Source organism: Triticum dicoccoides, chromosome 4A, assembly GCF_002162155.2.
Source record: "Triticum dicoccoides isolate Atlit2015 ecotype Zavitan chromosome 4A, WEW_v2.0, whole genome shotgun sequence".
NCBI lineage: Eukaryota > Viridiplantae > Streptophyta > Magnoliopsida > Poales > Poaceae > Triticum > Triticum dicoccoides.
The window spans coordinates 490,804,713-490,815,533 of NC_041386.1; positions in this window are offsets into that span (position 1 = coordinate 490,804,713).

Genomic DNA, 10,821 nt, shown 5'->3' on the forward strand with positions numbered 1-10,821 from the left:
AGACGACGACTGGCAGCACTAGTCAGCTGGGCCAGTGCAGATGAGCCACCAGGTAAGTGGCCCAGGTTAGTCTCTCTCTCTCTTTTATTTCTGTTTTCTATTTTATTTCTCTGTTTTGAATTAGTAAAAATACTAATTCATTTTGTAAAATCCTGAAAATAGTTGTGGCATATGTTTGGATTATTTCCAACAACCTTAAAATACTTTCAAGATTATTTGGACATTTAAAATTATTTATAGGATTTAAATGTCCAAATGCAAATACTTATGATTTAACTCAAAAATCCTAAAATGACCTAGAAAGGTGTGCACCATTTTTGTTAGAGGTTCTAGACCAATTCAAAAATGATGAACTTTTCTAAAGAGCATTCTGGTTTCTTGAAAATGTTTTTAAGTTGAAACTATTTGATTTAGTTTGGTGCTAGGGTTGGTCATCCCCATTTCTACTTTAATGAAATTTAGACATGATGACATGATGATCATGCAAGGACAAGAAAAGGCTAAGCTAGGGCTGTGACATGTCGGTAAGCATCAAGAAATGCCTATGAATTATTCACTTGATGTTGAACCTTTTGATGTTTGGGGATTTGATTACATGGGACCTTTTCCTTCCTCTAATGGGTATACACATATTTTGGTTGCTGTTGATTATGTTACTAAGTGGATAGAAGCTATTCCAACTAGTAGTGTTGATTACAACACCTCTATTCAAATGCTTAAGGAAGTTATTTTCCCAAGGATTGGAGTCCCTAGATATTTAATGACTGATGGTGGTTCACACTTTATTCATGGTGCTTTCCATAAAATGCTTGCCAAGTATGATGTTAACCATAGAATTGCATCACCCTATCATCCTAAGCCTAGTGGTCAGGTTGAACTTAGCAATAGAGAGATAAAATTAATTTTACAAAAGACTGTCAATAGGTACCGGAAGAATTGTTCTAAGAAATTAGATGATGCACTTTGGGCTTATAGAACAGCATGTTAAAATCCTATGGGTATGTCTCCTTATAAAATGGTTTATGGAAAAGCTTGTCATTTGCCTCTTGAGTTAGAACATAAAGCTTATTGGGCAATTAAAGAACTCAACTATGATTTCAAACTTGCTGGTGAGAAGAGGTTATTTGATATTAGCTCATTAGATGAATGGAGAACCCAAGCTTATGAAAATGCCAAGTACTTTAAAAAAGTTAAAAGATGGCATGATAAAAGAATCCAAAAGCGTGAGTTCAAGGTTGGAGAATATGTTCTTTTGTACAACTCCCGTTTTAGATTATTTGTAGGAAAACTCCTCTCCAAATGGGAAGGACCCTATGTTATCGAGGAGGTTTATCGATCTGGAGCTATCAAAATAAATAATGCCGAAGGTACTAACCCGAAGGTCGTTAATAGGCAACAAATAAAACGTTATATCTCAGGTACGCCCATTAATGTTGAAAGAAATATTATCCAAACTATAACACCGGAAGAACACATGAAATAAACCTTCCAGAACACTCCAAAATCATGAAGAAAAGGAGGTATGTGATAGGGTAAGTAAAAAGACTCCGAAAAATCAGCAAAAATATTCTCTGTCCGTTTTGGAATATAAAAAAATTAGGAAAATAAGAAACAATTAGGAAGGCATCCCTGGTGGGAACAAGACACCAGTCAGGGGCGCCCAGGTGGGTTGTGCCCACCTTGGGTACCTTCCCGACTCTGTTTTTCTTCCGTTTGCTTGTTTCCCAAGAAAAAATTATATACCTCCCGAACCTATTTACCACCGTATTGTGGAGAATGCTCCAGTTTTCTTTTCTCGTTGTTTTCCTGGCAAATCTAAAATTATGCCGTCTGAAAATTCCGAGGAGGAGTGTCCAGTTTCTTATCAGCATTTAGATAAAAATAACTTCAAGGACACCTATCCCTATATATGGTTCTCCGATGAAGAAGATGAATACGAACCAGCCCCTCCTCGTTTCAAGAACGAAAGCATGGAGGCGTTATGTAGGAGGATAATCAAGCTCGAGATGGAGAATGATGACTTGAGGATAGATAACTTTATCCTCTGGTGTAAGTTGGAGGAAAATAAGAACAAACCCTCTACATCATCACCACCACCTTCTTCTTCATCACCAAAAGAAATTTGAGTATCGGGTATGAGAACTCCCCTTGGCTTGCGCCAAGCTTGGGGGAGGTGCCCCATTATCGTGTCACCTCCACTATCTTTTGCCTTCATTTACCTTAGTTCGATCCATAGTTATCTTTTGGTTTAGATGAATAAAAGTTTAGTTCGATCCTTTCTTTTCGAGAGTTTGCTTAGTGATCTATCTTTGTAATTGTATGCGAGATATATAATAAAGATTACTTGGAGTTTTGTTTTCTTTACTTTCATGTTCAACAAAAAAATAAAGGAAATAAATGAAAAAGATCATATGCTAATCTTATAGTAAGTAATGACACCACATAAGGAAAAGTATAAGTAGAAATTTTTATTGGACATTGACAAACATAGCATTGGTCAATGATGCAATTCATGAAAGAATTAATAAGGGAAGAGAAGATTCACATGCAAATGCACTATCTTGGAAATATTTTGCGATTGTGAGCCCCCATCAAAATATTATATGCCAAAATTGTTGACGTTGGACAAGGAAGAAAACGTAATGATTTATGTTTGTTCATATTCACATAGAAGTTATATTGTCATAGATCCTTCAACATGTGGTGCTTGCCCCCCATCTTTGCTAGCCAAAAATTCCGCACCAAGTAGAGATACTACTTGTGCATCCAAAAACCCTTGAAACCAAATATTATTTTCAAGAGTCCACCATACCTACCTAAGGATTGAGTAAGATCCTTAAAGTGTTAGATCATTTAGTGTAAGAGAAAATTGAGCAGCGTACGAACTTGTGATGGCAAAGAATAAAAGCGACAGACTGCATAATAAAGGTTGCTATCATAAGGGGCAATATAACGTGACATTCTTTTGCACTAAGGGATTGAGCATACAAACAAAAAGTGCATGGCAACCTCTGCTTCCCTCCGCGAAGGGCCTATCTTTTACTTTTATGTATTTACTTTCATGCAAGAGTGAAAGTTTTTCTCTCTATTATTTTTTATTTTTCTCTTTTGGCAAGCGCTACTGCGGGATGCTGCTAATGCGACACTACAATCAGAGACCCTTTCACGAAACTGTGTGCGATGCATTAATCACAAACGGGGATGTAAAAAACCATCAAAAAAGGTTCAAAACGTTTGCAATGGAGGATGCATCAAACACGGTTCAGATTTTAGTTGCGTGTGTGAACCAGGGCATACAATTCAGTCCAATGAACCATTTGCAATGAGGCGGAACAAAAGAAATGGGCAGCCTAATGAAGGCGTGTGGGATGTACAGCATACGGTTCACTCGGATGAACTGCTTGTGATTAGGCAACACAAAAGAAACGGTCAGCCAGATCAAAGTGTGTGCGATGTACAACATACAGTTCACTCGGATGAACTATTTGTGATTAGGCAACACAAAAGAAACGGTCAGCCATATTAAGGTGTGTGCGATATACGACATGCGGTTCACCCGGATGAACTGTTTGCGTTGAGACAAGAGACAGAAACAATTCAATATAACAAATATCATAAATATTGCAAGGTTCAAATTCAAAGATTACAACGCCCAAATGCAAACGTTGCAAACCGCGTAATTTCTGAAAAGGGATCAGCCGCTGACAAGTCAAGTATGGGTTTGACATAATAAATTCCAATTGCTTTTCCATATGCTCTTCCAATACGAAGTTTGGCATTTTTGGAGGCACTTCCATTCCGCAGTACCAGCTGCCTCTGATAATCATACCATTGATCTTTCCTAATTAAATGCATGTTCAACCTCAGTACCCTCATCACCTTTGCTCTCACAAGAAATAACATGGTGAGTGTAATCCCCGGTGGGGTCCCTCGGTAGGAGTTCAAAGTAATATTTGAGAGATGTAGATCCAGGAATTCGATGTGATTGTCATTATCAACATCTTCCACCAGGCCTAATATGCACTGTAAAAAAAGATAACGTGTTAGTGCCTACATGCAGTTTTGAACACTGCTACACGCCCATTTGGTTTGCAGGATTTGTAAAGTGCACCAATGTTCCATCTTCAATTTGTCATGATTAACATGTGCATTAATTTGATTACAATCTAGAAACATGTAGCCTTCTTCACAAGAGGTTGGATTGGATGAAAAATTCCCTAAGAAAACTAGTACAGATGAATCCAAAGGAGAAATGCTTATGGACGACTGTAACCATATGAATGAAGCAACCAATATGGGGTGGGGTGTATGTCCTAAAATCCTCCAAAATTCCTTCAGAAATCATAGTACATAGTCATTGTAAAATTGGGAAAAGGTGCAAAAAATTGAACTCCCTTATGGTTAACATTTAACAGGAAAGGAACATCACCTCGATATACAGCTTCTTCAGGCACAGAAAGCATCTCAGGCAACTGAAAACTTGGTCCAGGTTGGGGACAACAGATTCTAGTGCCAAGACCTTCACTATGCCCAGAGTTGGGTGAAGCTTCACTAGATGACAGACGAACATACATCTTCAAAACTAGATATAACACTGATATCAAGAAGGAGAGGTATATAAGGCGACTGTTGTACCTAAAAGTTGTAGTATTTGACAGACAAGTAGCCCACCACTTTCAATGCCGGCGCAGAAATGACATTGATTCTTGTTGGACCTTGTTGATCAACTACAAGTAATCTCTCAAGTGAAGGTGTGTCCTGGATGACCATATTGTGGTCCACCTTTTGTCATCTCTTGTTGCAGCACCAGCAACACACATAAATAGTGCGGAGAGTCTTGGAGATGATGTGCAAGGTGCTCGACCAATTCATCGCCTGAAGACGAAGGAACTCGAGTGCAGTATAGCCGTGGAGCAGGTGCTCCATGTCATCCTTTGGGATGCGTACGACAATGAGCTCGAGGTGCTTTAGTCGTGGTAGAAAAAGAGCAGGTGTGTCATTAAGGGGGGATGGCAGTTCATGAACTTGGCGAGGCGCAGCGTGGGCGCGAAGAGGAGCACGAACATTGGCAGCAAGCTCATCTGCCCATCATTATAACTTAGCTTCTCGAGCTGATCTATGGCGCGGGATCAGAACCACTCGTCAAGCTTGGCTCACTCCTTGCCATTGGAATGGAACTTGCCCGCGATAAGGCCTTTGATTGGGCCATGGTGACTGCCGAGGATCTGGGGGAACGCATTCAAGCTTTGGCGATAGCCATGGCAGAGCTTGTGGGCGTGGAGGAGGTTGGCAGGGGTGCGGAGCCATAGGGTGCGCCACCGCCAGGAAACGGCGATTGTCCTCGCCCGATTTCTGATTGGGAGGAGGGATATCATGACTATCACATATCATCGGGGAGGTTGTTGATGAAGTCTAGGTCTGCTGGAGTAGCTTGCGGTTCTTTCTCGACCCGCCTCCGCTTGTTGGCAGCCTCGTTCTCCACCTCGTCGGCGGGAACGGGAACCTCCATCTCCATATTCACGTCGTGCTCCGGTGCTTCAGCAGCCCCGGCGTCGCCACTCCCTTCGATGGGGCGCTTCGGCGGCATCCTCATACACTGGTGGCTTTGAGGACTCAGAGCGGCATCGAGGATTTGGGCGGAGAGAGAGGAATTGTGTGTGTGGCGAGGATGGGGGTGCGGCCGCTCAGCGGCGCCATTAATATAGACCAGTGGGAGCGAGGTGGGTGGTGGTCCAAGGCTGTCTCGCTTCCCAGTGAGAACGACTACTTAATCTCTAGTATGAATGAAATCTATGCTTAATTACTGAATTTTAGTTGCAAAAAATAATGGTGATATTGATTTTTAGCTGCATATTTTGACAAATCGCAGTGTCTCTTGGCTTAGCGCCGAAGTCTGACTTTAATTTGCATACTGTAATCTGAACCATCTGCGTTGAAGAGATGCACAGATCCTGCGTTGAACAACGTGTACGCTTCCCGGTGAGCCTGTGCAGCGGACTACGCTCGCATACCTCCCGTCTAGTCAAGCAGCTGTCCACACGACACCTCCTATAGCCATTAAAACCAAGACATGTGGTGTCACGTGAATGGTTAACCGAACGCACACGGTTTGAATTATACAAATGTTTGAGATATTAAAGTGGAAGCTATTTTCTTCAAAATGCTTTTGTTTGTTGTCATTATTCGAGTGCGCCTTCTCTCAAAATGGACACGAAAAATACCACAACATGTCGGGTGCCCTTCCATGATAGCATGTGAACTTTCATGAATTTCAGACAAGTTTTGGATTTACTAGAATTTAAAAACCATGCATCTCAATGTTTTGCTGGCAATCAACGGTGCCCTGGTGTTTGAAATTCATTCCTATTTCTTGCATGGGACCTAAGCATGCACCCAAGGACACATATTTGATTTTTCAACCAACTTATATGCACTAGAGCATGCACATGTAGTTTAAATTTGAATTATGCACATAAATGCATTGAAAACTCAGTTAATGCATAAAAATGTCCAAACGAACCACGAAAAATCACAAAAATTCACACAACACTCCTGTTGTTCTATGTTGACACGAGAAAAAAAACTTGAAAGCAATAAGAGGCAATGGATATTGTTTCGTCCCCAAAGGTGGGACGTTCCCTACCGAAAACCATCATGCTTGTTGTGAGAAGCTCCGGTTTGTGAGAAGCATATACCCAAACCTGCCCCAAAGGAGACAAAATTTGTACCATGGCATGTTGATGCCGCTCCATGATAGCATGTCAAGTTTCATGAATTTCAGACGAGTTTTGGATTTACTAGAATTTAAAAACCAGGCATCTCAATGTTTTGTCGGCAATCAACGGTGCCCTGGTGTTTGAAATTCATTTCCATTTCTTGCATGGGACCTAAGCATGCACCCAAGGACACAGATTTGATTTTTCAACCAATATATATGCACTGGAGCATGCATGTAGTTCAAATTTGAAATATGCACATGAATGGATTGAAAACTCACTTAATGCATAAAAATGTCGAAATGAACCCCGAAAAATCACAAAAAAACACACAACACTCCTGTTGTTCTATGTTGACACGAGAAAAAAACTTGAAAACAATAAGAGGCAATGGATATCATTTCATCCCCAAAGGTGGGACATTCCCTACCGAAAACCATCATGCTTGTTGTGAGAAGCTCCGGTTTGTGAGAAGCATATACCCAAACCTGCCCCAAATGGAACAAAATTTGTACCACGGCATGTTGATGCTCCATGATAGCATGCCAAGTTTCATGAATTACAGATGAGTTTTGGATTTACTAGAATTTAAAAACCAGGCATCTTAATGTTTTGCCGGCAATCAACGGTGACATGGTGTTTGAAATTCATTCCCATTTCTTGCATGGAACCTAAGCATGCACCCAAGGACAAAGATTTGATTTTTCAACGAATTTATATGCACTAGAGCATGTGCATGTAGTTAAAATTTGAATTATATACATAAATGCATTGAAAACTCACTTAATGCATAAAAATGTCCAAATGAACCCTGAATAATCCCAATTCTTTTATGATCACTGCAGATAAAAGGTCTAGCAATTCCAACACCGTCCATGGCCGCTGTGACCCGATTATGTAATTCAAATCAAGACAAAAAATCAAGTAGATCCCACACAGTTTATTATAACCAACCGTGTGAGATGCAGCACAAAATATCTCCGGACCATTTCTGAATAAGGGACCATGTCTGATGACACTTTGCGTGCCAATTTTTTATCTAAAGTGATTCCAAATTTTTGGCTTCCGCGGAAATATCTACCTCCCCGCCCCCTCCCCCTTACCAAAAGCCACATTTCCCCTCTTTCCGCCTTTCTTTCCAAGTTGAAACCTTCACTCCTTGCTTGCAGCGCCGCCGCCTCCTCGCCGGCGACCCTCCTTCACGCTGCTCGGCCTCGCCTATGCAGGCAGGTAATCCACACCCGACCCCCATCCTCCTCCTCCTTACACATGCCACATGCCCCGACCGCCAGCGCAAGCGCGACACCTTCCACCCAAATCACCGACCCCTCCACCAAATAAGCGTCGGCCTAAGCCATGGTGCACGTAGTATAGCCAGGACCTCAAGGAGCATTTGGCAGCGGAGAAGCAAATTGCGGCCGCACGTGCGGATGAGGTCGCGATGGCTGCCATTCGTGCCAACCCCCAGATCTTGGAGGAGCACCTCACCGTCGAGGCCACCGTTGACGCCTCGCGCGCCAATGCCGCGACATGGTTGGCTGCTTTAAACGACAGTTCATGGCATTTTCTCGAGGCCACCGTCGGTGCCTTTGACGAAGACTACGAGGTGTTTTCTCAGCGTGCACGTGCTTACCTCATCTCAAGAGCCAGCAGGTTGGTGCCCGGAGCGGCTCAGGAAACTCACCACTACAACGAGGGCACCCACAGTGCTGAGGCATCGCCCTCTTCCATGTCCAAGGAGCCAATCATCATCGATATCTCTGACAATGACGAGTAGCTTGTCTTATTAGCTCACTATAAGGACCCATGTTCAATTTGCTAGCTACTGCCTTTTCTTAACAAATTCTAGTGAATTGTGCTATCTACTTTTACCATGCAATCTTCTGCTATAGTGTATATGTTCTATATGTCATGCAATGTGGTGTTCAATTAACTACTTGGTTCAATTCTGCAAATGTGATGTTCAATTCTTTATGGTGCAATATTTCCAAGTTGTTAAGCATGCTTGGTTTGGTTAAGTGTCTGATCTTCTATTAGGAGTATGTTATATTGTTCAATTGGTGTTTTGTTAACTGCTTGGTTCATTTGTTGTGGCTTGGTTCACTTTGTTGTGGTGTTTAGTTAACTGCTTGGTTCAATTCTGCAATGCAATGTTCAATTGTTGTGGCTGCATTCTGTTATTGTATACCATGTGAGGAATAAATCGAATTTGGCTGTAATAAATACATGAGAAACAAATACAATTGGTATATTTCCAAGTTGTTAAGCATGCTTGGTTTGGTTAACTGTCTGATCTTCTATTAGGAGTATGTTATATTGTGCAATGTGGTGCTCAGTTAACGTTTGGTTCATTTGTTGTGGTGTTTAGTTAACTGCTTGGTTCAATTCTGTAATGTGATGTTCAATTGTTGTGGCTGCATTCTGTTATTGTATACCATGTGAGGAATAAATCGAATTTGGCTACACTTAATACATGAGAAACATATACAAGTGCTATATTTCCTAGTTCTTAATCATGCTTGGTTTGGATAAATGGGTTTTTTATATGGCTTGAATTAATCTGATGAATCTTCAATGTGCTTATTTATCATCAACATATTTTACTGATAGCATGTGAACCCTTACTTAACCTGATGACTAACTACCTTATATGTGTTGCAGGGAAACAATGAGAAGCACTGAGGTTTACAAGATGGTACTAACTATTATACCTTGCCTTTTTTATTCCTTTGCCCCATTTCCAATATAGAGAAGATATTTACGCACATCCTTGTTTTCAGGCTTCACTGATGATTACCTCTCAAACCACCTCTGTGGTCAGGAGGCGAGGAAAGTTTTCATACAACACCCACAGTTCAATATTGAAGTGTTTCTGAAGAGGTCGAAGCATGGACGGTCAATCATCCACATGCACTGGCCTAAAGTTGCAAAGACCTTCAACATAAATGAAGGCTCAATATTCACCTCCCCTTTAGCAGTTTTCCAGATGAGATGCATCTCTCTATGTACCATCTATGATGCTAATTTAGAAAGGTTCTAGATATTGCATGTGAAACTTGCTGCTGGTGCAGTTGTGTAATGGGATAGCTGAGTGCTGAAGCTATATCATATTGTACTCTGATGTATTTCAATTATGAAATCATGCTTCCTTAATATGGAAATGGAATATATTATGTGCTTAATATGAATGTCAATTAGATTAGTAAATGGATTATTAATAATAGGGAAATTAGCCCGCTAATTGTCCAATTAGCTTGCTAATTGGGTTTTCCTATTGCAAACGGTTAATGAGAAAACACCATGGGCGATGACCTCAGGAAACGCACACAGTTTCTAGGAATAAACCGTGTTGGATCAATGAACAATCACACACGACATTCTCTTCAAAACTGTTTGCGTTACGCCACCTTACGCAAACGTTTTCCTTGTAGTGACTGTGTGGGATGTATATACAAACGGAAACGTTTAGTGGTGATTGACTGTTTGGGATGTACTTACGACCGGAAATGATTTCGCATGTATAATTGTATTTCTTTAGCACTACTATATGTATTTCCATATTTGAGTGTTCACCGGTCGCACATGGCCTCATTTTGCCGAGCGTGTGTGCCAGGAGGGCATATTCCCAACGGTTTCTGGGTTGTGTGGGAAGGACCCTCCTATCGCCCACACTCACTTGGCGACGGTTCCGAATGCCGTCGCGGAAAGGGGTTAAAAACTGTTTGTTTAGGACCGACGCGCACCAGTGAAGCATCACGTGGTGAGGAAAGATCTAGGCACATATATCTAGTTGGATATGGGTAGCATGAGCTATCATTGTTGACATCACCCTTGAGGTGAATACGTTGGGAGGCGAAATTATAAGCCCCTATCTTTCTATGTGTCCGGTTGAAACGTTTTGCTCATGTGTATGCGGTGAGTGTTAGCAATCATGGAAGACTATATGATGGTTGAGTATGTGGATTTTCCTAAAGGCTCCGATACGTGACCCCTCCTGAAAAGATGATGAATTGTAGTTGCAAAGTTGTCTGAGAACATAGTTTGTTGGTTTCAAATAGAGTTTATGCTTTATACTTCGATGTTGTGATGAATTGTTACTTATTCA